Genomic DNA, 27,608 nt, shown 5'->3' on the forward strand with positions numbered 1-27,608 from the left:
TGTGTGTGGCCACCCCACATTTTCTGCCACAGCCACCCATGTTCATAATCTCACGCACCAGTGACCTGGGCCAGCTCTTCCTCTGAGGATACGGTGGCCGCCTTGGGGTGGCACAGGCTTTCATCTCTCAGGAGGAGACTGGTTGTTGCAAAGACAACCGGTTTGGGTCCTGCTGACATGTGGTGGACTGTACAAGATACCTAGAAATAGGTATTTCTGCTTTCTCTTTGGACACCAGGGGTAAGAGATTCGCTGGAAATACAAAGCAAAGGGACAGTTTCAGACAGCTGCAAAGAGGAGAATCACAGAGAGCCTGGCCTTTGAGTCCTGTGATGGATGGGGTTTTCAGAGGCAGGGGACTCAGAGGAGACAAGCCTCAGCCATCCCCCGTGCAGTCGTGCCTTTGTTTTCACAGAACAGTGGAGAATCATGCCCCAGAAAGCACACGGTGAGGTCTGAAGAAGGTCTTGGGAAGAAAAGCATTATGGAATATAACTAAAACAGGGTTAGGGGCCCACATATAATCTGCAACAGATCATAATTCTTAGGGTTGCTATTAAAATGTGCTTATTTCCAGGTTGAATGAAGCTGGCATAGACAGGAAAGTTATGAGGTGTGGAGTTTCGCTCCCGTGTCCTGTGGTGACATAAGCGTGGACCTCCGGGCTCTGGGCAAGAGTGTCTCCAAGTTTTGCTGGCCTCATCAGCAGCATGGGGAAGAGGTAAACAGTTCCCTCCCTGCTGGGTTGTTGGAGGGATCAGGTGAAACGCTGCATTATGTCTGACACATGTAACAAGTGCTTGATAAGTATTTGCTACCTGAAAACAGTATAACTCGTTGAAAGAAGTCCAAAGAAATCAGTGCAAATGTTAAGCTGGTATGTTTTCATGTGAATGGAAAACCATCGTCTTTAGGCTAAAACCAAACAAAAAAACCCCAAGTTGTATTTTCCTTTTTGGCTGGGTTTTCCATTAAAAAAAAATTCTTCCTAAACGTAAACAAGCAAATGAACTAAAGGAAATTTACAATTGTGGGTTGTCATTAAATTGCAAGGCCCCCCCTTGGGACTGGGTAGAAGCCCATTGCTCCATACATCTGGCCCGCGGAGTCATTCAAGGATGCCCTTCCCGCGACTGGACAAAATGATGCAGGCCGATTTTCCATGTGTGACGTCTACCGTGCTCTGGGGATGGTTCCCACTGGCCACTGACCAATCTGAGGTGACTGCTTTCTTTCCACATGGAAAAACTTCATCTACTGGGAGAGATCAGAGTCCCGGAGTCCTTTGCGTCTCATGACGTCAGAAGCATTTCCTAGTCCATTTCCCTAGAGTCTGACCACCAGGAGCACTGACCCTGTTTTAAACGTGAAAGTCCCTCTGACATGACTAGAATTTTCCCCGACCACAGCCATTTGACTCAAGTTGGAACGCACTGGTAGTGTGGGTGTTCCTCATTCGTACCAGGGCCCCTGCTCAGAGGATGAGTAGGAATTAGCCTTTGCACGGACACCAGGCTGCCCTCAAGGGTATTTACCAACTGTATGGTCTTGAGATATTCTTCCTTTCCAGTTTCTGGGTATTCATCTGTAAAATGAGGCAATAGAAGCTAACAGGGTTAGCGTGTGAGGAATAAAACCCCGGAATATGAAGGTTTGTTATACAACGCTGGATGTGTAAATACTAAGTGAATAGTATTTACATATTCACTCATGTATGTATGAGTATGTAGTAGGGGAAGGGCTGATAGGTTGGTAAGGTTAGGATTGTAAAAGGTTTGTGGAAACTGTGAGAAAAAACTTTCAGTATGTTGGTGAATATATGTCAAATGCTCCCACTTATCTAAAGGAGAGATCCGGCAAATACATCAGTGTGGTTACAGGAGGAATTAGTCTGTTTCCTAAAGACTTCTGGAAAAGTCTCAAAAAACCTTACATGCCTGTTGCTTTTTAAGAATGGTGATGGCAATAGGTTTCCCCCTACAAAGCTGTTGTGGATTGTACTGTGTGTGTTGGGAGTAACAGAAGACCCACAGGGATACCAGGGCCACCAGGGGTAAGGGACTAAGGGATGAGGCCAGTGACAATCACACCATGGCACAAACCTAGAAGAAGACCAATTGAGTTCCATTGGGCTTGGTGTGAGTTTCCACCTGATACAGGTCCGCCATGTTGAATGGGAGCAAACAACCCCATCGAATCCTCTTTGTGGATTCCTATAACATGAGGGTGAACCCTGAGAAGCAGGTGCACTTGACTTAGGCTGTATTCCGAATTGTGGGGAATCTCTGCACCACTTCTGCATGCATCTGGCTGTGCTCCCTGGTCTCAGAAAACAAGCAGGAGTAGTGTCCTTGTAAGAAGGGACACGAGAGAGCACACTTTCTCTTTCTCTCTGCCTCTCCACGCACAAACACGCATGCACGCACACACCCACGCAGAGAAAGGCCGTGTGAGCACACAGCAAGAAGGCAGCTCTCTGCAAGCCAGGAAGACAGCCTTGCTAGAAACCGAATCAGTCAGAACCTTGATCTTGCACTTGCAGCTTCCAGAACTGTGAGGAATACATTTTCATTGTTTAAGCCCCCAGGCTTCGCCATGGTATTTTGGTAAGGCAGTCCTAGGAAGCAGTTTAACCGGTCGTATCAATCAGGGCCTGCTCCAATGACCTCATTTTAACTTGATCACCTCTGTGAAGACTCTATCGCCAAATCAGGTCACATTCTGAGGGACTAGATGTTGGACTTTGACATACATATTTCAGGGAAATGGTTCAGCCTATAACCTAATATGGGAGCTAAGAATACCTACTTCACTGGCTTGCTTTGAATACTAAACATGTGTATAAAGCACCTGACACAGAGTAGGCCCTCAATGGCGGTGGCTTTTATTATAATGACTGCCAGTCAACATCTTGCTGATACTCTTTTTTTTTTTTAATGTTTATTTATTTTGGAGAGAGAGAGAGAGACAGAGTGTGAGCAGGGAAGGGGCAGAGAGAGAGGGAGACACAGAATCCGAAGCAGGCTCCAGGTTCTGAGCTGTTGGCACAGAGCCTGATGTGGGGCCCAAATTCATGAACTGTGAGATCATGACCTGAGCTGAAGTCAGACCCTTAGCTAACTGAGCCACCCAGGTGCCCCTTGCTGATACTAATAATACTACTAATAAAAAAAGACTACTACTACTACTAAATTATAAATAATATGTAATATAATATATAGTTAATAATAATAATAATAAAGCTTCCGGTGCCCTCCTCTTTGCTCCGTTGCCTGGGTTGGGGGGTTTCGAGCCAAGGACCATATGGTCTGCACACCCCTGGAGGAGGCCGTCCAGGGAGTGGGGTGTGTTGAACCTGGGCGGTGGACCCCACGTTGAGCCTGGCACAGACCTGCTCCCCGTTGTAAATGCTCTGGGAATGTTGGCCTCTGCAAAAGACTGCTAACAACAGCCTACCTCTCTTTTTTTCCTTATTGACTTGTCAAAATTATGGTAAAAAATACACAAATTTACCATCCTAACCATTTTTAAGGGTACAGTTCAGTGGCATTAAGTGCATTCCCATTGTTATTCAGCCATCCAGCCTCCAGAACTTTCTCGTCTTCCCAGACTGAAACTCTGTCCCCGTGAAATCCTAACTCCCCAGGCCCTGGAAGCCTCCGCTCTATTTTCTGTCTCTATCAGTTTGGCTCCTCTAGGGGCCTCACGTGAGTTCGGTCAGGTCACGCGGCTTTTACCCTTAAGTGACTGGCTCGTTTGACCTCGCATAACGTCCCCAGGACTCATCTGTGCTGTTGGCGGTGTCAGGATCCCATTCCTTGTTTGGAGACTCAATGATATTCCCTGGTATGGGGTATGGCCGCACCACATTCCCCCGCACCGCCTTGGTGGTTTCTACCTCTTGGCTGTCTTTATCTGTCCTAAGACCTCGCTCTTCCCCACGCCCGCATGCCCTAGGGCACTTCCTCCTTGTCATTCATCATCATGTGTGGTTACTACTCTAGAGTTGCCATTTATAAATCATGCCTTTTCCCCTAAAACTTACTTTGGCTCATGGAACCCAAAAAGGACAAAAAACACAGGCAGGGTCACCATGGCCGTCGTAAGCAGAGTTCTCTGTCCGGGAGATGGCAGCTGGGTGCAGGTTCATGGGATGACCAGCCTCTCCAGTATCCCCTGTCCAGTTTTATATATCAAATCTGAAAGCTTCACTACGGGAAAGCTTTCTGCAGCCTAGTAGTTTTCCACATTGGCGCTGAGGCCAGCTGCAAGGGGTAGGAATTACCGGCTGACTTGGCTCAGTTCACCTGGTTTTGTTTCAGGAAATGACCCTGTTTTTTTTTCAAGAGGTCAAGAGCCACCCACCTGGTGCTCGCTGGCAGGCGGGAGGTGAGCAGGGCGGGCCACGGGGACTCCCCTTCCAGGTTCAGGGTGCAGCCCGCAGGCGGGGACCCCGGGGTCACCCTCTGTCCGCGCACTGGCAGGTGACCACCTCCCTGAGCACCTGCCTGGCGTTGCCCCCACTCCGGCATCTGGGCCGTGCCCACCATGTCCCCCCACCCCCCCCCCCCCGGGGCTCTGGCCCTTCCCACCTCGCGGGGCCCCAGGAGGGCAGCTCTAGACCAGCCACGGTGTCCCGAGTCCACAGTGTGATGCCACCGGGAAGTCTTTCCGATGGGTCACTGCGTTTCCTCTTCCTAATCACACCCCCTACTCGCGCTTCCCTCTCCACCTGCTGGCAAAGTCAGTTCCTTTCCTGCTGTTGATGCCTCTTGGATGTGTGTGGGCCGTGGGGGCATTCCCTTCCCTCTTGTCCGTCCGCTCTAGTGACATTCCACACTTGGGCTGGCCCTGCCCTTCTTCCTCCATCAGTCCCTCCTCCCTCACCACCACTGCCCTTTGACCCGTCCCTGCAGCGCACGCTCACACCACAACACACACTCACACGTGCGCGCTCGCACCCCCGAACACACTCATACCGACACAACCAGCAAACACACGCTCACACGCAAACACATTCAGACCCCCAGCACACAACCAACACAGGCAAACGCACGCGCTCGCACCCGAACACACTCGCACTCAAACGCGCGCTTACAACTGAGCACGCTCACAATCCTAATGACTCAAACACGTGTTCACACCCGAACACACATGTTCACGCTTGAACACACATGCCCCAGCACACATCTAATGCTCAAACACACGCAGTCACACCTGAACACATCCATGCGCACTCACACGAGCTCCCTCTCTCACACCAGCTCACACTTACACCCCACAGGGGTCTGCGCTTCCCTGCTCTCTCCCTCCATGACACACACTTCCCTCTGTGTTTCTGTCTGTTCACCTGCCCCTGACCAGGCCACGGAAAGCCAGGGAGAAGAGTGGTGTGGCCCAGCCAGCTGGGAGCCATCTTGTCCAACAGACAGATTTTTAAAAGCAGCCTTCCTCCCGATGTCTTAACTCACCCCCAGCATGAAATAACTATTCTTATGGCTCTGCAATGGGAGAAGCACTACTCATGGGTAGTTCGCTCTGGAACAACCATGAAAAGCCAGTGCCTGCCCGCCATCTGGCTTTTTGTTTAACTGAGCTCAGTCGACAACTTAGCCAACTCCTCCTACATCTCAGAAGCCGACCTAGTTTACTACCAGTCAGACAGCCTTTCTCCGCCCTGGAGGGGCTAACAGTCTAGTTATACACAGTATAGGAGTCGGAGTCCACAGATGAATGACTACATTGTTACCCACTGTAGTGAGTGCTCCTCAAGGAGAACTCCCGGCCCCTCACCTCTTTCTTCTCAATGGTGTCTGCCTTCCAGCTCAGACATTCATGCCGGTCACACCCTCAGAGCCATCCCTCCAGAATCTCAATGCCCACTACTGCACATTTCAGCCATCACGTTCTTGCTCTGGGGCTTGCTTGCTCCAGTGCCCCCATTCCTGCCGTCTCCTGACGCTGGGGACCTGGGGACCTGCAGTCCTTCCCTGGAGTGCCTTTCCTCGCTTTCCTCCCCACCACCCAGCAGAGATGCACCATTGATCACTGCGTGGCTGCCTCCCAGGCATCTCCAGCTCCCCTGTCACACTCTGCTTTGTCCCTCTTGGCAAAGTCAAGGTCCTGAGTCAATGCACCTTGCACTTGGCTGCAGGAAACTGCATTGTATGATGACTATCCTCCTCGAGGTCTTGGTCATACTCCTTAAATGTGCCCTGAAGGCGGCCCAGATCCGTTTTTTTGTTGTGTTGTGTCCTCTGAACGTGCTGTCAGTACATTCAAATGGCTCCCCTCCGTCCCCACTGAGATGCGTAATAAACAAGACACTGGGAAACCAGATGGAGGTTTGATGCAGAGACAGGTGATGTCAATGAATACTTAGGTGTGCACCTTTCTTTAAATCTTAACCGTGTATTATGTGTGTAGAGTGTAGGATACAGTTCTCTTGACTGATCATTTGTATTTATGTATTTAGCATTATATCCTTATTGTTGCAAACGGCAGGATCTCTTTTGTTGTATGGCTGATTAATATTTGGATAAATACCCAGAAGTGGATTACTGGATCATAGGGTAGTTCTATGTTTAATGTTTTGAGGAACCTCCAGACTGTGTTCCAGGGTGGCTACACCAGTTTGCATTCCCACCAGCAGGGCACACGGGTTCTCTTTTCTCCACACCCTCACCAATACTTGTGATTTCTTGTCTTTTTGATCCTAGCCATTCTGACTGCTGTGGGGGGCTGTTGAGCGTCTTTTCACGTGCTTGTTGGCCATCTATATGTCTTCTTTGGAAAAAATGTCTATTCAGATCTCTGCCCATTTTTATTTAACTTTTTAAAGTTTATTTATTTTGAAAGAGAGACAGTGCACACACAGGAGGGGCAGAGAGAGAGAGAGGGAGAGAGAGAATCACAAGCAGTCTCTGTGCTGACACCATGAGCCTGACATGGGGCTTGGTCTTACACACTGTGAGATCATGACCTGAGCCAAAATCAAGAGTCAGGCGCTTAACCGACTGAGCTGCCCAGGTACCCCTGCCCATATTTAAATCAGATTTTTTCTTTGCTATTGAGTTGCATGAGTTCCCTTTAGACCGCGTCTAACCATGTAGTTCAGCGGCATTAAATACATTCTGTGTCAACATCACTATTTTCCCCTTTTAAATAGAACTTGTTTTCCCCTTTTCAATAGACATTATGTTTTAGAGCAGTTTTAGGTTCACAGCAAAATTGAGCGGAGGGCACTAAACTCCCATGTACCCTCTGCCCCGCCACATGCACTGCCTCCCCCATTACCATCACCCCCCACCAGAGTGGGGCATTGGCTACAACTGATGGACCTACAGTGACATGTCCCAATCACGGCGAGTCCACAGTTTACGTTAGAGTTCACTCTGGCCGTTGCACACTTTATGGGTGTGGACAAGGGCATAATGATATGTATCCATCATTATAATATCACACAGGGTGTTTTTACTGGTCTAAGACTCCCCTGTGTTGCACCTTTTCATTCCTCCTTCTGCCCCTGGAAACCTCTGACCTTCTCAGTCTCTCCATAGTTTTCCTTTTACAGAATGTTATATAGTTGGAATCATTCAGTATGTAGTCTTTCCAGATTGACTTCTTTCCCTTGGTGATATGCATTTAAGATTCCCCGAGGTCTTCCCATGGCTTGATAGCCCTCTCCAGAAGTTTTTCATCATCCAGAATTGAAAATCTGTACAGCTTAAGTTTCTTAACTGACATAAATTTGATCAAGAAATAACCTCTGCAAAGCTCTGCTGCCCAGTGCTACATTGAGGTGTCGTTACGGACCAAATGACATGGATCTTTAATTTTATTTTACTTCTTATGTTTTTTTAAGTTTATTTATTTATTTTGAGAGAGAGGGTGTGTGGGAGCTGGGGAGGAGCAGAGAGAGGGAGAGAGAGAATCCCAAGCAGGCTCCATGTTGTTAGCACAGAGCCCAATGTAGGGATTGAACTCACGAACCCTGAGATCATGAACTGAGCGGAAATCAAGAGTTGGACACTTAAATGACTGAGCCACCCAGGTGCCCCTGGATCCTTTGTTTTAATGCCCCAAGTAGCTCTTATGTTTTACTGACTCACTTACAACAGAGAACGTGACATGTGATGTCAGGAGTGCCCTCCTCCCTCTCAAGGTGCCCTCTCTACCTCCTGTCCCCCCTCTTTCCTCCTCCTCTCTGCCATCCCACTTCCTGGCTCCTTCTTTTATGAAAAGTGCTGATAGGATGGTATTAGTCAGGCGGGCTAGGTTATTATGGTAACAGACAACAACGAAAGACAAAAACTCTCAGAACTTAGGACTAAAAGTTTTTTCTTGCTCAGTCTGCCTGTCTGGCCGGACTGGCAGGTGTCCCTGCTTTTGGAAATTCCTTAGGGGTCTGGACTTATGGGGGCCCCATTGGAACACGTGTTCCCATGATCGCTGCACCAGGAAAGGGAAAGTAGATGGAGACACGGCAACTTGAAACTCCCACCTAGAAGTGACACACATCAGATGCTTTCGCATTTCACGGGGCAGAGCACGTCCATGGCCATGCTTTACGCCAAAAGGGACATAGTTCCATGTGACCGAAAGGAGAGGAGAACCAGAACATTTGTACAAAGCCCTAATGACTATCATAAGGAGAACAGATTGCATTAAAACCACTTTGTATCTAAGCATTTTTGGGGGATGCAGATGACCGAATCTTTGTCTAAAATCTCAACTTTCCAATTTCCCAAATACTTACACATCTAATACAGCCTTTGTTTGAAGCATAGCCTTGTGACAGGCTGGGTCTAACGCTCTTTGCCAGTGTAAGCAGCAGCATCGGAAGCCAATGCTTGCAGGTGAGCCGGTCCATTTGTGGGCACCAGGCGGCTTCAGCCGGGGCTGGCAGGATCCCTCAGAGTGTTTTAAAGAATCAGTACGGCATGATAAGTAAAGCCAAGAGGAGGTGCAGGCCATCTGGGACCTTGTGCAGGGAAGTGAATGTGGGCATCGTCAGTGGGTGATGAGGCTTTGCAGAGGGCCGTGCGTGTGTCTGGGGAACATGGGGTGACGGGGGGCCATGAGGAGGTGCGTGGGGCTGGTGAGGAAAGAGGGGCAAATGGTCAGACGGAGCTAGGTTCTGTTGGTGACTCTGACAACTACCAGTTTAGGACATTGGATGAATCCCTTGTTTTCCCTAAACAGTTTCATTATCTAGAAAATGAGGACACTACGATGAACTGAAGTAAATTGAGACGAGGCATGTATGTGCTTAGCACAGTGCTTGGGTCAGTAAACTATAGCTGCGATTATGATTTAATGTCACAGACAGCCACGACCTGATTCTAGGTGGTTCTAGTCCCTATAGCCTGTATAAGGTAGCCCTCTGCCACACCCCCACCGCCTCCCAAAAGACCCCATAACTGAGGGAGAAGTTCTGATTGCCCCAGTCTCCTCTTCCCGTCCCCCAGGGAGATTCATGAACGCTCCCCTTGAGTTCAAGCCAAGAACCACCCCCATCTTGGCCATGCGAAGTTTTTCCTTGTACACCAGCCCCATGCCCCACCAGGGGCCATGTGATGGGGTTCCACTGCTCCAGCTTTCCGTTTTCCAGGCCAAGACGAATTGACAAGAACTCCCAAGACACTGCGAAAAGAGCGGCCACACAGCACTACACCTAAGAGCTTTGGTGGCCACAGGGCAGGATGCACATTGAGGGGATGTTGGAAAGGCGCGAGGAAAGGGTCCACACTTGCACTAACACTTACTTGAGATGCCTCCTGCGTCTGTGGAGCTCAGAGTAATTGCTTCCTGGCCGCTCCCGCCACCTGCTTTGGGCGGGCTCCTCGACAGCCTCTCCTCCAGGGCTCCCAGCTGATACCGTTCTTCCTGAGGTGCTCCCTCCCAGCCAGCCTGTTCCAGCGGAAGCCCACGCCTCTGCCAGGGGCATGTCTGCCTTGGATTTTGTGAGAAGGAGTCCAAGGTGCATGTGTATGGATGTCTGGCTGAGGTTCCGGGCCCCACAGGGGCTTTTAAACTGGGGCGTGGAGGAAAATGGGGCTCCACCTGCCCAGAGTGAGACCGGTTGATGGGAGAACTGAGCATCCAGATCCATCGAGGGCGCTGAGGAGGCATGGACACCGGTCTTGTGTGTAACGAAGCAGGGTTGTGGTGGGAAGGTCACCGGGCACGGCTGTGTGAGTGGTATTTCGCAGCAGGCGTCTGGGAAAGAGGGAGTCCAACCCAACCCAGATCGGGGAGCCCTTTCTTGACCTGTATGAGGGGGGCCATGAGGGCTGGTGGTGTTTGGAACTGGAGCCCGCCATGCTGTGGGGGCAGGGGGGCCGTGGAAGGGGAGAAGCTGATGTGCAGCACGAGGTTCACTGCCACAGTAGTTCAACCAAGTTTCTTTCTTTTGTTCTTTGCGTTGTTTTGTTTTGTTTTTGTCACTGGCATTTATTATGAGTCTAAAATGCCAGACGCCACGGTAGGCACTTTACTTCCATGATGTCCCTGCACAGCAGCTGTTAGGTTAGACCCACTCGACAGATGAGGAGACTGAGGCCCCAGGTCGGTGACCTGGCCACAGCCATCAGCAGGATGGCTTGAGTCGAGAGCTAAGAACTTTGCTTTGCATTTGTCTGCTCCTCCCCACCCCCACGTGGAGGCCTCCCGATCAATGATGTATTTTATTTTCCTCCCCACCTTTGTAGTAGACATTACATCAATTTTCAAATAAAAATAGCATCTTTCTGTGGGATGGGAAAAGCACAAAGAGAGTATCTTGAAAATTGCTAAGTGTCCCAGAGACAGTATTGCAAACAGCCTCGTTATACGGTGTGGCACAAAGTGTTGTGGTTTCTCTTACTAGGATGCTGTAAACATGTCCTAGAATTGGCGTTTCCTTTTACTGCCTAAGGACTGACCCGGAGATGGGTGGGAAAGGAAAGGAAGAAAGGACTTCTCTGACTAGCTCTCCAGACAGAGGCTATCCAAGGTGTCTGCATGGGTGTCAGTGCTGCATCCAGACAGAAATCAACCTCACTGAAAGAGAATTGGTTAAATAACTAAAGGAAAAATGAAGAGTGAATGAGCGAATGAATGAAAAGGTCGTAAGGACCAGAGTAATTGCTTCTGGAAGAATCTTTTTTTTTTTTTTTTTTTTTACTTTTTTAAAAGTTTATTTATTGGGGCGCCTGGGTGGCGCAGTCGGTTAAGCGTCCGACCTCAGCCAGGTCACGATCTCGCGGTCCGTGAGTTCGAGCCCCGCGTCGGGCTCTGGCCTGATGGCTCAGAGCCTGGAGCCTGTTTCCGATTCTGTGTCTCCCTCTCTCTCTGCCCCTCCCCCGTTCATGCTCTGTCTCTCTCTGTCTCAAAAATAAATAAAACGTTGAAAAAAAAAAGATTTTAAATAAAAGTTTATTTATTTATTTTAGAGGGGTGGGGGAAAAGAGAGAGGGAGAATCCCAAGCAGGTTCCACACCGCTAGTGCAGAGCCCAGTGCGGGGCTTGAACTCACAAATTGCAAGATCGTGACCTGAGCTGAAGTCAAGAGTCTGACGCTTAACCGGCCCAGCCGCCCAGGCACCCTGCTTCTGGAGGAATCTTGACCCTAACTGTCAACTGGATTCTAGTGCATCTGTTACCTTTTCTACGGGACAAACCTATAGGGCCTCTTTAACTTTAGAAGGGAGCCAGAATGATGGAATTGATAGGCTTACTGACAGGCCCTCCTGAAGGAAAACTGTATGCTGTTTGTTTGTTTGTTTGTTTGTTTGTTTATTTATTTATTTATTTTACAACGTTTATTTATTTTTGGGACAGAGAGAGACAGAGCATGAACGGGCGAGGGGCAGAGAGAGAGGGAGACACAGAATCGGAAACAGGCTCCAGGCTCCGAGCCATCAGCCCAGAGCCTGACGCGGGGCTCGAACTCCCGGACCGCGAGATCGTGACCTGGCTGAAGTCGGACGCTTAACCGACTGCGCCACCCAGGCGCCCCAATATGCTGTTTAAAGAACGCTATGAATATGAACAAACCAATGATTGGATGCTAAGTTTTTTCAAAACGTCTTTTGCCTCAGCCCTTTTCCGCACTGTTGGAGACACACTGGGGAGGTCTGTGTGCACTGCTTTCACGATTCCTGCAGGAAGGACTCCCCATTTCAAAAGCAAGCCCCCAAAGTGGAAGCAGGGAGCCTGTGCCCTTCACTGCATTGTGGAAGAGAAGGGGCCAGGGCGTCACGTCCAGGGATGAAGTGTAGGGGTGGGAGGCACTGACCCAGGGCGGCTTGTGGGGAGTGAAGAAGTGTCCCAGCTCGCAGGGCAGCCCTGGGGCCGGTGCAGAAAATCAGCCCAAGTGGGAGCGGAAGGAGGGGGACCAGCGGAGCTGTGGGTGAGGGAGAGAGCGCGTTGTTAGGTGGTCCTGGGGTGGGGAGGGGCGTGGGAGAGGGGAGCTCCGAATGGGAAAGTAGTTCAGGGCTCTGATCCCGAGCCCGCCTTCACTCCTGTGACTCTGGGAGGAGAGTGTCACCTGTACTCACACTTCAGCCTAGCAAGGAGAGCTGAGATCTCTTCTAGATCAGACACAGCCTGTGTGCTGGTGGCGGCTGCCACAGTCTGGGAGAGCGCTGGCAATGGACGCAGAGGCTGGGGTTGAGCCCCAGGGGGTGAGGCATGGGGGTGGAGAAGGGGGGAGTCGAGGAGGGAGTGGGGCGAGAGAAGGGTGTAGGGCAGTCCTTCTCAGTGGAGAACACTCAGATGCGCTTGGGACCTTAGGGGAGGAGGCATCTAGAGAGAGAGAAGCAGGTCACTTGTGGAGGAAGGGCAGGAGGAAGCAGGAAGGGGTGAAGCACCAGAGGGGGAGATGGGTTTTTGTAAGGAGGAGGGACAATTCAAACCCTTTATGGTGGGAAGACCTGGGACTCAAGGGGGTTCCTCACACGGACGTTCTGTGTTCCCTCCAGAGGAAGGTGTTGGGGTAAATGGCGTGGCCAGCGTCACAGGGACTGAGGGGCGGGGAGTCTAGCCTTTTCAAGAAAGCACAAAGATCCTCACTTGGAATCAAGAGGGTGAGTTTATAGTGAAGTTGGTTGCCTGCTCTGCTGCTTTTCTCCAGGAGGCCTGGAGAATGGTTCCTAGGGCTCCAGGATAAGGTTCACAGTCGCCATTCCCTGTCCGGCACTTCCCAGTCCGTGTCAGCGGGCTGTGATGGCCGGGTGAGGAGGGAGGGGCCCGGTGCCCTCGGCAGCAGGTGCACACTCCCTCGAGCCACGGGGACCTGCAGTCAGTGTCAGGGGCTTTCTCCCCGGGGTCTGGAGGCCTCCCTCATTTTGGGTTCATCATGAAAAAGAGGAATAGCCTAGGTCTCATCACCATTTCGCTGCAGAGTCGAAGGCACTAAAAAAGTCGATCTGTTTAGGAAACATGTATTGAGCACCTAGGGTATTCCGGGCATGGTTCTAAGCCCTGGGGATTAGAAGCGGGTGCTGTCAGTGCAGAGCCCGATGCAGGCTTGTCTCACAGACCTTAAGATCATGACCTGAGCCAAAATCAAGAGTCGGATGCCTAACCGACTGAGCCGCCCGGGGTTCCCCTGTGGATGCTTCCGAAACCCGCTCCTCTGAGTGCGCAACAGGGGTCCCTCGCGGAACAGAAACACATTTAAGAAGTTCGCTTCATTTTCAGTCGGGAGCGTGTCATCACCGCTGCCCTCTGGCCAGTGTTTCTGCCCCCGCTCAGTGAGGAAGCTGCTTTCTGTGTGATCCGAATCGGTCCGTGCAGTGGCTTTGACCCGTGTCCTGCCTTCAGCTCAGCCTTCTGGATGGAAAGGGCAGAGACCGGTGGGGTCATTGCTGTGTGGGAGAAACCAGCCATCCTATGCTGAGTCAGCACCTGTTGCTGAAGACACTGCAAGACCAGTGCTCAGCCTCTGTAACCTTTTGCCGCTTGTTGAGCCAGAGCCTTTTCAAATGTTCCAGAACTCTCTCTAGGCAGAAAGAATGCGCCCGCAGCCCTCATCAGGGCAGCCCCCAACAGGACAGTTGGCTGAAAGCAGGAATCCGTGGAAATGGGGTCACCTTCCCAGTGCACGTGGTAATGGGGCCCGTGGGGGGCCGTCTGCAGTGAGGGTACCCGTGGGGAGCCTGCCTGGATGTGAGGTGTAACGCGAGCGTCCAGGTCTCGGCCGGAGCAGCGGTCTGCCCGGCTGGGGGTGAGGATGTGGAGGAGGCTGGGGCAGCAGTCAGGGCCCCGGGGATACACCACGCTGCCCGCTGGCCCCCCCTGCAGCGCCCGCCCTGGACTGCCTCTAATGTGGGGGGTGTGCCCCCTGGAGCTCCTCCCGGGGCTGACGTTTCTCCCGGGGCTGGAAGACCTCCCTCGGTGTGCCTGTGTGATGCTGAAAACGTCCCGGGTCCCAAACGAGGCGAAAGGGAAGCAGGCCCAGCTGAGACCTGTTAGTCCTTCTTACGGCCCCGCCTCTGCGGGCCACCTGCAGCACAATGTCCCCGGGGCCTCCGACCCCTGGGAGGGCCCAGGGAGTCTGCTTCTGTGGGCGCTGGCTGAAGACAAATGGTCGCCCGTGGCACTTTCCTGGGCGCCCTCGGTGAGACACCGGTTTCTATTCGGTGGGTGTTTTCCTTGGTCCTTCGCCAAACACGGCTTTCCCGGAGGTGGAGCAAACCAATTTGTTAACAATTGTCATAAAATGAGGCCGGAGGAGGGGAGGGAGAGGAATCTAGAGGCAAAACCCTCAAGGCAAGGACCACAGGCGGAGTGAGAGGCTCAGGTCCAGGCACTCCCTTTGCCTCCGTGCCTGGCCCTCAGTCCGACACACCCTCCTGCCCCTCGGGGCCTCCTCCACCAGGAAGTCTCCCTGCTGTTTTCCGTTGTATTACCCGCTCTCTTTATTACCCCGTAGGACATGACCTCCATATCATCGTCATTTTGATTTGTTTTTATGTTTCTTCGTATGGTGCAGCCCTGCTTCAAAGTGCCCTGCTCCTGAGCCATCAGGACATTTTTGTTTCCTTGTTTTATTTTTTTTAATGGAGTTCATTTTTTTAGAGCAATGAGACATTGCTTGATTCCATTCAATCATAGCAAAATTGAATGGAAGGTGGAGAGATTTCCCACGTAGCCCCTGTCCCCCTCACTCGGCCTCCCCCCAATATCCACATCCTGAACCACAGTGGTACAGTTGTTGTGATCGATGAACTTCCATTGATTGGCGCGTCATTATCACCCAGAATCCGTAGTCCATATCAGCATTCATTCTTGGTGTTGTGCATTCTGTGGGTTTGCACAAGTGCCAAACGACACGTATACACCATTGTGATATCACACAGAGCCTTTTCACTGCCCTAAAAAGCCCTCTGTGCTCGTCTATGCCTCCCTTCCCCCAGCTGCAAATCTTCTTACTGTCTCCATAGTTTTGCCTTTTCTAGAATGTCAGATAGTTGGAATGATACAGTGTGTAGCCTTTTCACATTGGCTTCTTTCACTTAGTAACACGTCTTTAAGTTTCCTCCTGTGTTCTCATGCTTTGGGAGCTCGTTTCTTTTCAGCACTTAATGCTGTTTCATTGTCTGGATGGACCTGTTTATCCATCACCTACTAACGGGTATCTTGATTGCATCCAAGTTTTGGCAGTTATAAGGCTCCTGTCCACCTCCATGTGCGGAGGTATGCATGGACATAAGTTTTTAAGTCCTTTGGGTAAATACCCATGGTCACATGGTAAGAGCATGTTTAATGTGTAAGAAATTGCCAAACTGTCTTCCAAAGGGGCTGCGCAGTTTGCATCCCCACCGGCTGTGAGCGAGAGTTCATGTTTCTCCACGTCATCCCCAGCATTTGGCCTTCTCGGTGCTTCGAGATTCTGGCCGTTCTCACAGGTGTGCAGTGGGGTGTTCATAGTCGCATTTCCCTGATGACAGACGATGTGGAGGGTCTTGTCCTGTGCTCATTGGCCATCAGGGCATCTTTTCCCCAACACAGTGACGGACACACGACAGCCACCACCAGAACTGAGTATGGGCCTCGTTCCCGAGTTCCTTATTTCTGAAATGAGGATGAGCGCTTCCCGCAGGCAGAGCACGTCTGTCCTGTCTGCTACAGTGGGCTCAGTGGGGTAAGTAAGAGCCATACCTGTTCGTGTGATCACGGAGAGACTGCTTCACCAACCTGAGCCTCAAGCTCTTCATCTGGGAAATGGGAGATTAATAGGACCTACTTTGAGAGAGTTTCCAGCGGTAAATGTGCTAATACATATAATGTAGCTCAGAGCCTCTCACACGGGCAGCGCTCAGGAAAGATTAGCTGTCGACAATGATTAATTGCTTTTTGGAAGCACGACGACGTTCCATTAGTCCAAAGAAGGCCTGAGCTGGGACAGACCAGCTGGTATTCTCTGACACCAAGAAACATGAAGCCAAGGAAGCAGAGTGGTTTCTTGCATTGTTTCCTTGTGGATATTTTTTCTAAAATAGGTGCCTAGGAGCTTTTGGGTAATGGATAGGTAGAAAAGGTTAAAACAAAACAACCATGCCATGGAGACAGCTCAGTAAACTTTAAGTCCCCAAGCAAGTGTCTGCTGGGAAAACACAGTTACGATTTAAGAATTAAATTTAGAGATTAAAGAGGAATTAGCTAGTTTTGGGATGTCACCCAGGAGTCAGGCTCAAATGTCAGCAAAGGGGTCAGCTGGTTAACGAAAGACTGTTCTCTATGCCACTCAGTCATTTTCGCGACTCCGCTCAAGGTCAGTGCTGGCCTGGCCTCCTTCCTCACACCATTAACACGACAATTAATGAAATACTGGAACAGGGCCCAGACGAAACACTTGTTTAGAACACTTCCTCTCCACTTCACCGGCACAAACATCTATTCTGGGTTTGGGCTATTTTCCAACGTGGGTTACATGATGATAAACAAGTTGTTTTACTTTAATTAATTAATTATTTATTATTATTATTATTTTTTTTTTTGGTAAGTGAAACTTTAACTGGGTACTTTGCAAAACACAATTTAAAAAAAAGTTATTTGAAGAAACTATTGAGCGGAAAAGTTAAGAGACGTAAAGAATTGCATGTGGCTATAAAAATGTTTTCCACTAAGCTCTGTTTATTCCTTGGCATTTGAAAAGACCTGCTTGGACACGTTTCTGACCAGAAGTATGCATTTCCCACAGATTTGGGGGTTTTCTTATGTAGACGGTCAATAATTATCCATCTTGTTTTAAGGACAAAAATGGAAAGTGAAAAGTTCAAGAAATCAATTAGCTGGCTTGAATTTGCTGAGGAATTCAGAACAACGTTCATGGCTGAAATTTACAAAGTAAATCAACATAATATGAAGAAGTAAATTAACCCAGAATGACACAATGCAAGGATGGTTCCCATGTAACCTCATAAATTTCCTGCTTGATGGATTTCAAGTCTCTGATTTCTAATAAAATTCTCATGAGAATGTGGTATTGCTCCATAAAAACTCCTGAACTCTCCCCATGAGAAACGGCTAGTTTATAAGGGCACATGGGTTCACGGCTGTGGTTTATTTATTAAAAATTTCTCAGTAAATATATCACGGTCCAGTGGATAGCGCCCCGTGATTGTGGAGGGGCTGTGTGTCATTTCTGCTGCTCCCAAAGTATGAAGAAAAACAAGAAGAAGCATGTCAGGAACTCTCTGAACCAGAAAAAAAGAAAAAGAAAAAACCCACAGCACTGTAACCTTTTTTTTTTTTTTTTTCCAGGAGAAAGTTCTATGAGATCTGCTCCTTGACTTTACCTTGGGTCCACAAAGACCCCGTAGGATTTTCACATTTGTCTTAGGAAAGTCTGAACACGCCTGCCAGATGGTTGACAGTGAGCCCCCACAAGACACAGAATGGAGGCTTGGTGTGGTCCCCGTCCCTGCACGGGGCACACAAAAGTTGCCAAGTGGGTATTGCAAGTTTTGAGGGACTTAAAATATCTCAGAGAAAAGATGTGTAACTACACATAGTCACGAAGATAATGAGTTCATGGCTTACTCACTTCTCTTCACCCGGAAAAATAATGTACGCTAAATGCTGTGTTTTTAATCTGGGCCAAATACTTGGCTGAAAGCTCTCTGGGTCTTATCCTACTTGATTCTACACACAGTCCTAATATGTAGGCTGTTACTGGCACCCTTGTTTTAGAGAGAGGGATGCTTTCCACAGAAAGGGGAAGCTGCTGACGTCACGGATCTCACGACAAAGGGAGCAGGGATTCAAACCCAGGGAGATCGACTGAATGCCGATATACTAACGACCAGACTAGACTTTGAGGGATTTGCCCCCTTCCCCCCAGGGAGGGTGGTGTGGGTCTTGAGGACCTTTCAGGATTGCACCCTACTCATCCAGGATTCTCCTCAAACAATCCACAGGTTCCAGGCTCCCACTGGCAAAGCACCAGGAACGAGTTACAAAGTGTGCTGAACTACCTACCCATGGAGGGACCACATCTGATCTTCAGAGCAAGCCTCTGCCCCTTCCTCCCACCGGGTTCCAATATCCAAGAGTCAGACCTTATGTTTCCAGCCCCTGGTGCGTAGAGGTGCTTGATTAAATCTTTTGATAAGAATTAAGTTTTGGTCCATCACTGAGAAGAGAGCATAATTAACAGGCTTTAAAAAAAAAAAATAGGCTGCTTGTTAGAGCAGTTTTAGATTCACAGTAACATTGAGGGGACAGTACAGAGTGCTCCCTCACCCTTGCACCGGTTATGGTTGATGAACCTGCACGGATCCACCATCATCACTCAGAGTCCATAGTTCACGCCAGGGCTCACTCTTGGTGTTGCGCATTCCGTGGGGTTCGACAACTGTAGAAGGACATGCATGCACCAGACGGTATCGTTCAGAATAGTCCCACTGCCCTACCAGTTCTCTGTGCTCTGCCTTCTAACACTTCCCTACCCAGCCCCTGGCAACCACTGCTCTTACTGTCTCCGTTCTTTCGCCTTTTCTAGAAGGTCATATAGTTGGAATCATTCAGTACATAGCCTTTTCAGATTGGCTTCTTTCGCTTAGTGATTTGCGCTTAAGGTTCCTCCTTGTCTGGTCACGGCTTGATAGGTCATTTCCCTTCAGTGCTGAGTATTAGTCCATGGTCTAAGGAGAGCATAATTTTCATCTCATAGAAATGAGAAGCACTCCCTAGATCCATGGAATTTGTACTGAACGTCCGAGCCAGAACCACCACAGAACTGCTGGCACATCCAGGATCCACTGTCCCTAAAGAGACATGGAAAATATTTTTTTCCCCCTGAATGGCAGTAGCGATGGGATCCTGACCCATAGGTCCCCATGATAAAAAGCAGCCCGAGGGGCGCCTGGGTGGCGCAGTCGGTTGAGCCTCCGACTTCAGCCAGGTCACGATCTCGCGGTCCGTGAGTTCGAGCCCCGCATCGGGCTCTGGGCTGATGGCTCGGAGCCTGGAGCCTGTTTCCGATTCTGTGTCTCCCTCTCTCTCTGCCCCTCCCCCGTTCATGCTCTGTCTCTCTCTGTCCCAAAAATAAATAAAGGTTGGTATACAATAATTTAAAAAGCAGTTTACCTAGCAGCCCGTGTGGCCCTGTCATCTGAACTGTGTACAGCTATTATGTATACGGTCCAGTCTCAAGGACCGGCATGCTTAGCTTCATGAATCAAGTGCTTGCTGGAAATTGTACTTCTAGGTATTTATCCAAAGGATGCAGGTGTGCTGATTCAAGGGGCACATGCACCCCAATGTTTATAGCAGCGCTATCGACAATAACCAAAGTATGGAAAGAGCCCAAATATCCATCGACAGACGAATGGATAAAGAAGATGTGGTGCATACACATGATGGGATACTACTCGACGATCAAAAAGGATGAAGTCCTGCCATTTGCAATAACGTGGATGGAACTAGAGTGTATTATATGCTAAGCGAAAGAAGTCAGAGAAAGAGAAGTAACATAGGATTCACTCACATGTGGAATTTAAGGAAAACAGATGAACACAGGGGAAGGAAAAATAAAATAAGATAACGGAGAGGAAGGCAAAGCATAAGAGACTCAAATATAGAGAACAAATAGGGTTGCTGGAGGGGAGGTGGGGGGTGGGGAAGGTCTGAATGGGTAATGGACACTGAGAAGGGCACTTGTTGGGATGAGCACTGGGTGTTATATGTGAGCAAGGAGTCACTGGATTCTACTCCTGAAATCATTATTACACTGTATGTTAAATAACTTGGATTTAAAAAAATAAAAAGAAAGACACTTGCTGGATATCTCACGAATGCTGACTTCCAAGTTAAGGGCACTTGCTTTTGAAATTGGAGAGTCGTCATATTCCTTTAAGGGGAATGTATAACCGCGTTTGAACACGTCCCTATCTCAATAAACCCTTAAGCACACGACTTGAACCAGGACAGGTCCCCAGCTTGCTGAGAAAATGCAGAAGGCGCTGTCTGTGCCAAGCGTTCACAAGCTCGGGGTACAGTCCCCGTGGGGTGTTTGTGTGTGTGACCGAGAGTAACGAACTGATAAATCAACCACCCAAGCTTACACCTGAAATAGGACAGGAGGTGGAGAACTGGATACGACACCGGGGCCCCCGGGCTGGACCACCGGGACGCCGAGTCCCCGTCGGGATGGAGGGGCAACAGCGCCACCTGCCGGGCCCACGCGGCCCTGCGCCACACGGCGAGCGCGCCTGCAGCTGGGGGCTCAGGGGGCCGCTTGAAATCCCAGCTTCAAGTACTCTCAGTTTCTCTACGCTCTGCCCACAGCTGGGAATTAGGCGACATTACAATGGCATCAGGTGCTCAATTAAAACATGAGTGTGAAGTGTGCTCCGCTCATAATATCGGCCTATTCAAATTGCCCCCGGGGAATGTCTCCATCGGGAACGCCAGCCAGGTCCCCAGCCGCTCAGGGCCTTAACCTGTCAGCGAGCTGTTCATTCCTACCCAGGACCGGCTCCTTGGAACTCGTGGGTGTGCGTGAGTGTTGTCATAAGTGAGAGACGAAGGCATTTGGCCATTTATTTCAAAACCAGGTCAAAAGTAAGCCACATTGAGCTTTTAGCTGACAGGTGTTTAAAATGAATGACTCAAAACGCTGAAAGTTTTCGTAGCCTGACAAAATTCAACCTGGACCCTTGCCCACCTAACTCCATTACTCAAATTAATCACATTACTTCTTGGCCGCTGGGGAAAAATATATATTGACCTCCAAATTCTTCAGACATTTGAGAATGGTGAGTGGGGTCCTAATACAAGTAAAACTTTCTTTTTATCGTCCACTTCAAAATGGCTGTGATTTAAATTTTTTTTAATGCTTATTTATTTTTGAGAGAGAGAGCATGAGCCGGGGAGGGGCACAGAGAGAGGGAGACACAGACCTGAAGCAGGCTCCCGGCTCCGAGCTGTCAGCACAAAACTCAAGAACCATGAGATCATGGGCCGGAGTCGGACGCTTAACCGACGGAGCCACCCACGTGCCCCTTCACGGTGGCTGTGATTAAAGCAAACAGATGCACGATCAACGACTAGAATTGGTTCCCTTCACGATTCCCAGAAGTCCTGGTGATGAGAGGGAACGCAGCGATCTGACACTTTGGGGGATTCCCATTTTGTGCCCTGGTCATTTCACCAGGGCCATGTTGTCACCCTGTGAACCCACAGGGCCTGAGAAGGGTCTCTCTGCTCCACTCTTCAACCACAGATGAGATTTTTGCCTCTCACATCAAACAAGGTCAGAAGACCATAGGAAGTTGACCCCAAACAATTTTATGGCTTTGGAGTGATTACTGTGAAACTTTTTAGAGAAAACAAGCTTCACTCTTCTTCACGATCCAGGACACATTTGCTTTGGGATGAGTCAATATTCAGAACAGGGGGTGAAGGTGCCTCCATCGGCCATGGTCTCAGGAAACAGTGGACCCCTGGCTGCACAGGATGCCTCTCGGACTGCGGCTCTTCAGAGGCCATCAGCATGAGGAATGGAAAAGAACAGAAGGCTACGGTCACTCGGGCAAGACGCTTCACCCTTGCCTTGGTGGGTGTGAGTAAGAATCCTATAACCGAGCCAGGCCAACTTACAGTACCCTTACAGGACAGGAACCTGAGGCTCAGGGAGATCGAGTGGTTTACAAACAGTCAGAGAATGGGCTAGAAAAAGAATCCAGAGAGAACCCGGATGGAATCTCCCACAAGGTCTCCCCGTCACTTGGCTTCCCTCAAGGAAGAGAGCCAAAGCTCCTATCTGTGATTGACTAAGCTTCAGGTATACAAGAAAAAAAAAAAAAAATCTCTGTTCTTTTATCAAACACTGCATCTTTTAAAGACAAAGGGTTGCCTTTAAAGCCAAAAGTATCAGGTCTAAATGACATCCTTAACTGACCTCGGTTGGTTGGTTTTTGTGTTTTCTTAGTTTCAGTTTAAAGAATACACTAAGAACGAAAGTCCATAGTGTGTATTCCGTTCCCAGCCTCATCCTCCTGCTCTTCCCTGCACCACCACCCCCAGCCTTGCCAATTTGTAAACAAATCAAAAAAATCCCCAATGGGCCGAAAACCTGTCCATGGTTTACTCCAGCTGGAAAGAATTGTGCTCCACCAAGATTCAGACCCTGTTGATAATGGAAACCCTGGCGGGCAAAGTTGTGATTATAGTCTTGCCGTAATGAATGTATCTGTGTGGTCAAAGTCACGGATTTTTCCATGGTATTTTTCCATGGGAGATTTCCTCCCTGAGGGACGTTAACTTAGAATCTGGATTATAGCTTTGACTTTACAGCAGGATCTCTAACATTGATATAGCTGACATCGCTATAGCTTGAAGCTAGTGATTATATTGACTGTGGCAGTCATGATTGGCAAGGGGGGGGCATTAGATTGATTTTTGCAAGACTGATGAGGGCAGGGGATAGAGTTTTAGTGGGTATAGAAACTTACGTCAGGAAACTTAGACAATTTCCTAGATTTTTAACCAGGGAGTATTTTCTCTCCTCTCTGAATTTGTGGTTACAATAAAGTACAAAAAGTGAACAGGGCTGACAGGTATTAGGGTGACCAGCCATCCCCACCGGCCTGGGACAATTTGGTGTTAGCCCTAAATAAAATCCCTCCGGCCCTAGGGGAACCAGGATACTTGGTCATCCTAAATGGTATGAAAACTTTAATTAAATTCAGGAGGAAAGAAAAGTAATAGCCTATTTTATTTAATTTTTTTTTTCAACGTTTATTTATTTTTGGGACAGAGAAAGACAGAGCATGAACGGGGGAGGGGCAGAGAGAGAGGGAGACACAGAATCAGAAACAGGCTCCAGGCTCTGAGCCATCAGCCCAGAGCCCGACGCGGGGCTCGAACTCACGGACTGCGAGATCGTGACCTGAGCTGAAGTCGGACGCTTAACCGACTGCGCCACCCAGGCGCCCCTGTAATAGCCTATTTTAAAGAGAGCAGCCAGACTGAGGTTTCAAGGAAAATCCTTTCTTGATGCTTAAAATGCCTCAGTATAATCAGCATTTAGCTTGAGAATGTGTTCAGGAAACAGCTCAAAAGGAATGTAGAAATGTCATGGCTGGCGTGGCAGAATGTCACATGCAAAACGAAGCAAACTGCTGTTGCGGCTATCCTCTGGTCTTCTGGAGGCATAAGCAGAGCGAGGGATTTCACGGGTGTTTAGGCGCCCCAGGAGGCTGCTGCCCAGGGTCCCCCCGCCGCAAGCCTGTCCACAGGCTCTAGATGGGCCTGCAAACACTTCTTCTCTCTGTTGGAAGAGGAAAAGGACACAGGAGAGAAGGAACTGGGAGGCCATCTGGGGAGCTGGGGTTCCCTAACTGAGCCCCTCCCCAAGGGCCTCTCTTTCTGGATCTTCTCTCAGGTGGCTCTGGTTGCCTTTCCAAGGGCCGTGAAAAGCGCTATTAGGAACTGGTAAGCGGGGCTCCTGGGGGGCTCAATCAGTTAAGTGACTGACTCTTGATTTCTGCTCAGGTCATGACCTCACAGTTCGTGAGTTCTAGCCTCGCACTGGGCTCTGTGCTGACAGTATGGAGGCTGCATGGGATGGGATTTTCTCTCTCTCTCTCTGCCCCTCCCTCGCTCATGGTCTCTGTCTCAGAAATAAATAAATAAGCATTTAAAACAACAACAACAAAAAGGAACTGGTCAGCGGTCTGGGGTCAAAAGGAAGGAATACAGAATCAAAACTAAGGCAAAAGTGGCCAACGCAAGAGCCAGAACCATCGGTCAAGGAACCCCACTGACGAGTCTGTAGTTGAAAGGAAGCATCAAACCTCTCTCTTGACTTAGAGAAAGGTACGTCAAGACATGACATCAGCCCTCTGTCTGCAGTCATAAACGCTGAGGCTTCGGGACGTGATAATGTTTCTGGATTTGTAAGTTCAGAGCCTTGTTAGATGCGCACTAACCCTTCCTGCTGTGGTAAAGCCCGCAGCCCTGACGTCAGGGGCCGTGGGACGGAGGGACAGGGTGCCAGTGAGGGGAGGGCAGCGGCCTGCGGCGGTGATGGACTTGCGTGGTACCCCTGCCCCACGGAAGTAGGTCATGGCCACGTGACTTGTTGAGGCCACAGAGCGTGGACGGACTGGCCCATGGCACGTGTCCACTGGCTCCTATGGAAATTTTGCACGTCCGCCGCTCCTGTCCCCTGGGATGCGGAGCACGTGTCACTTTGACCGGCAGCCTGAAGCAGAACCCCGTGGATGACCGCAGACCCCCGAGTGAAAAGTGTTTGCGGTCTCTGGCCCCTGAGCTGTTCCTTTGGCCCTGCTTTGAAAGAAGGAACTTCACCTAATCTCATCACATCTGATTCTACTCCAGTGGTGCAGTTCCGTGCAAGTCACAAAGCAGCTGTGACATATCCAGGAATTTTCTTCGTTCTAGGCTCCCTTCTGATCTCATAGGAGCGCAGGAGATGTAAGACTTTCACTCTAACTTTTATGCCTTTTTCTTTTAAGTTGAGGTATAGCTGACGTACATTAGTTTCAGGTGTACATCATAATGATTTGATGTTTGCATATATTACAAAATGATCACTGTGAGTCTAGTTAACATCTGTTACAACTTTTTTCTTTTCTTTTTTTTTAAGTTTATTTATTCTGAGAGAGAGAAAGAGAATCCCAAGCAGGCTCTGCGTCGACAGAGCAAAGCCCAACCCACAACCTTGGGCTCGTGGCTTGAACCCACGAACCGTGAGATCATGACCAGAGCTGAAACCGAATGTTCATCGCTTACCCGACTCAGCCACTCAGGTGCCCCAATTTTTTTTCTCCTTTGTAATAGAAGTACCTTCAGAGAATTAACTTCATGCCAGCAAAGATCACAGAGAGATAGTAACCATCAGCCCAGAATCTAAGCAACTAGGTAGACAGAAATAATTGTTTTCTTCTCCTCTCGTATGAGGGTGAGGAAGACACGGAGAGGAGACGTATTTACAACGGCCGTAGCTTGTAACTAGGGGAGCGACAAAAATTCAACTTCTGTAGACGGCATCAGCACAGGTCTGACCAAGGCAGTGGGGGTAGGAGAGCCAGGCCCAGGCACCCCCTTCCTCCCAGTCACCACGGCACAGAGCCCACGGTGCGGACCGGACAGACTGGCTGGAGCTGGAGTGCTCGCCTGGCTGTCCCCTCGGGGGCAGAAGCAGCAAGCCGGGCTGCTCCCCCATTCCTCCTCGGTTTCTGGAACTCTAGCCCACATCGCTGCAAACAGTCCCGTTGCTGGACTCCCCATTACCCCACGTGAGCATAAGAGAGGCCGTCAGTTTCTGAGAAGGTCTGGGTCTTCTGCTAACGAGGCAGGGGGTGGGCAACGGTTTTACAAACACCCACGTCCAAAGTGGCTATTCGGTGGGCACCTGGCTGGCTCAGTCGGTAGAGCATGTAGGCCTTGAGCTCGGGGTCGTGAGTTCGAGGACCACGCTGGGTATAAAGACTACTTTAAAAGTAAAATAATAGAAAAGCAAAACCAAAATGGCTACTCAGAGGCTATGTTCATGAGAAGTAAAACCCTTAGTCATCCCGGAAAAACCTAGAAATTCAATTCCCCTTCACAGGTGTTTACGAGTGCTTGCTGGGAACCACTCATCCCGCCGGGCCTCACCAGGGCCAACAGGTGAATTAGAGAGGCTACTGCAAGCAGCTGACAATCACTGTAGAAACGTGGGAATCCTCCCCAGTTTCCAGCAGGTCCGGGATGGCTCGGGCTTTCCCTGCTTTTTAGAAACAGCAGTGAAGGTAGTGTTTGTCCGGTCCGTGGTGTTTACGGATCCTATGTGGTTTGTCGCATCCGGTGTGGTTTCATACGATAAGAAGGAAGAAATCCAGAAAGCCAGCCGGGCGGGTGCAACTGCCGACATAAATGCTCTTGGAGCAAATATCATGGGAGGGACACACACGAGTTTTGATGTTCTGGATGATGGCCGTTTACGGAGGCAGTGGTGTGGATAGAACAGATCCAGTATATAATGCTTAGCTTAGCAAGCGACTGTAAAGCTACTACTAATACTCCAGTGAGAAAAGGTCAGCCTCTGGCATCCGGGAGCCCGTCTGGCGCCCACAGTCAGGCCACGTGTTCTGCTGGAAACCAACGATCTCGTACAAGATTAGCCTCAGACGAGGCCATGTGCGGACGGTGGCGGGAGACAAAAGCCCCCGTCCCCTGGGCCCCTTCTCCCACCTCTTACTGAGCCGCCCCCATAGGGTGCACTCCCCCTCGATGTGAGGGGTCGTGAGCCCAGCTGGTTCAATTCCAGGTGGCCCCTGACGCTCTTGACCTGAAGGGCTTGGGCCCTTCCCTCTGAAAGTGTCACACTTGTGCCGAACACAAAGACGAGAAGTGCAGTGAAGCAGACCCCTGTGCCTCGTAACCACGTCTGCAAGGTGGTGTGGGCACCCAGTCCCGGGCGAGACCTTGGCACGGGAGGGGGAGGCCAGAGTCCCGGCTCGGAAAGCGCCTTTTATCGTCCTGAGCAGCCGCCGATGCTGCAGTGCACACCGTCCTTGACCAAACCCTACTCAGCCTCCCGTCAGCCTTTCACCTAGGCCTGCCTGTGTGTTTCTCTCTGCTGTGTCTGGTTTTAGCAAGAATCCTCCAAATGCTCCATGTCTGACCACCTCCTGTATGTAGATGGTCAGATTCCGCAGACCCTGCCACCCCCAGGCGGAGTCTGACGGCCCGGCCTGCCTCCATCAGGAGGCGTGTTCGGCTGCATGGGTCAGAACCTTCCCTTACGTCTCGGGCTTCCTCAGTACATTTCCGTCCACTGACCTCTCCCCTGCTCCTGGACTCTCGGTTCCCACTTACCTGTGCTGCATCTGGAGCTGAGCCCAGTTGTAGACTTCTCTTTCCCCATTGCAACGGTCCTCAGCACCACCTGTCTGCGTGGCTGGAGCTACTGTCCAGCTGTGGTGTTTCTTGGACACTCTCCCGCCAGGCGGTGGCCTCAGGTCCCTTGTCGTTACCTGTTGTATCAGGAGATCTGAGCCACCGTCTGCTACGTCCCACTGGAATACGCGGTCAGCAACAGGGTCACTGACGGTCCGACAGCTCGCCACACTTCCTCTTTGGGGCTTGAATACTGTCCCTGA

General features: G+C 50.0%; 1 long non-coding RNA gene across 1 annotated transcript; it reads left to right on the top strand.

Moving 5' to 3' along the window:
- The first annotated feature begins 582 nt into the window (after positions 1–582).
- On the top strand, positions 583–18,607 carry LOC121039612 (uncharacterized). Its single transcript, XR_005794881.1, has 2 exons — positions 583–721; positions 17,755–18,607. It is a non-coding gene; the product is annotated as an uncharacterized LOC121039612 (long non-coding RNA).
- Positions 18,608–27,608: the final 9,001 nt, after the last annotated feature.

The sequence above is a fragment of the Herpailurus yagouaroundi genome, unplaced genomic scaffold, assembly GCF_014898765.1.
Source record: "Herpailurus yagouaroundi ecotype Mexico unplaced genomic scaffold, PumYag 181, whole genome shotgun sequence".
Taxonomy (NCBI): domain Eukaryota; kingdom Metazoa; phylum Chordata; class Mammalia; order Carnivora; family Felidae; genus Herpailurus; species Herpailurus yagouaroundi.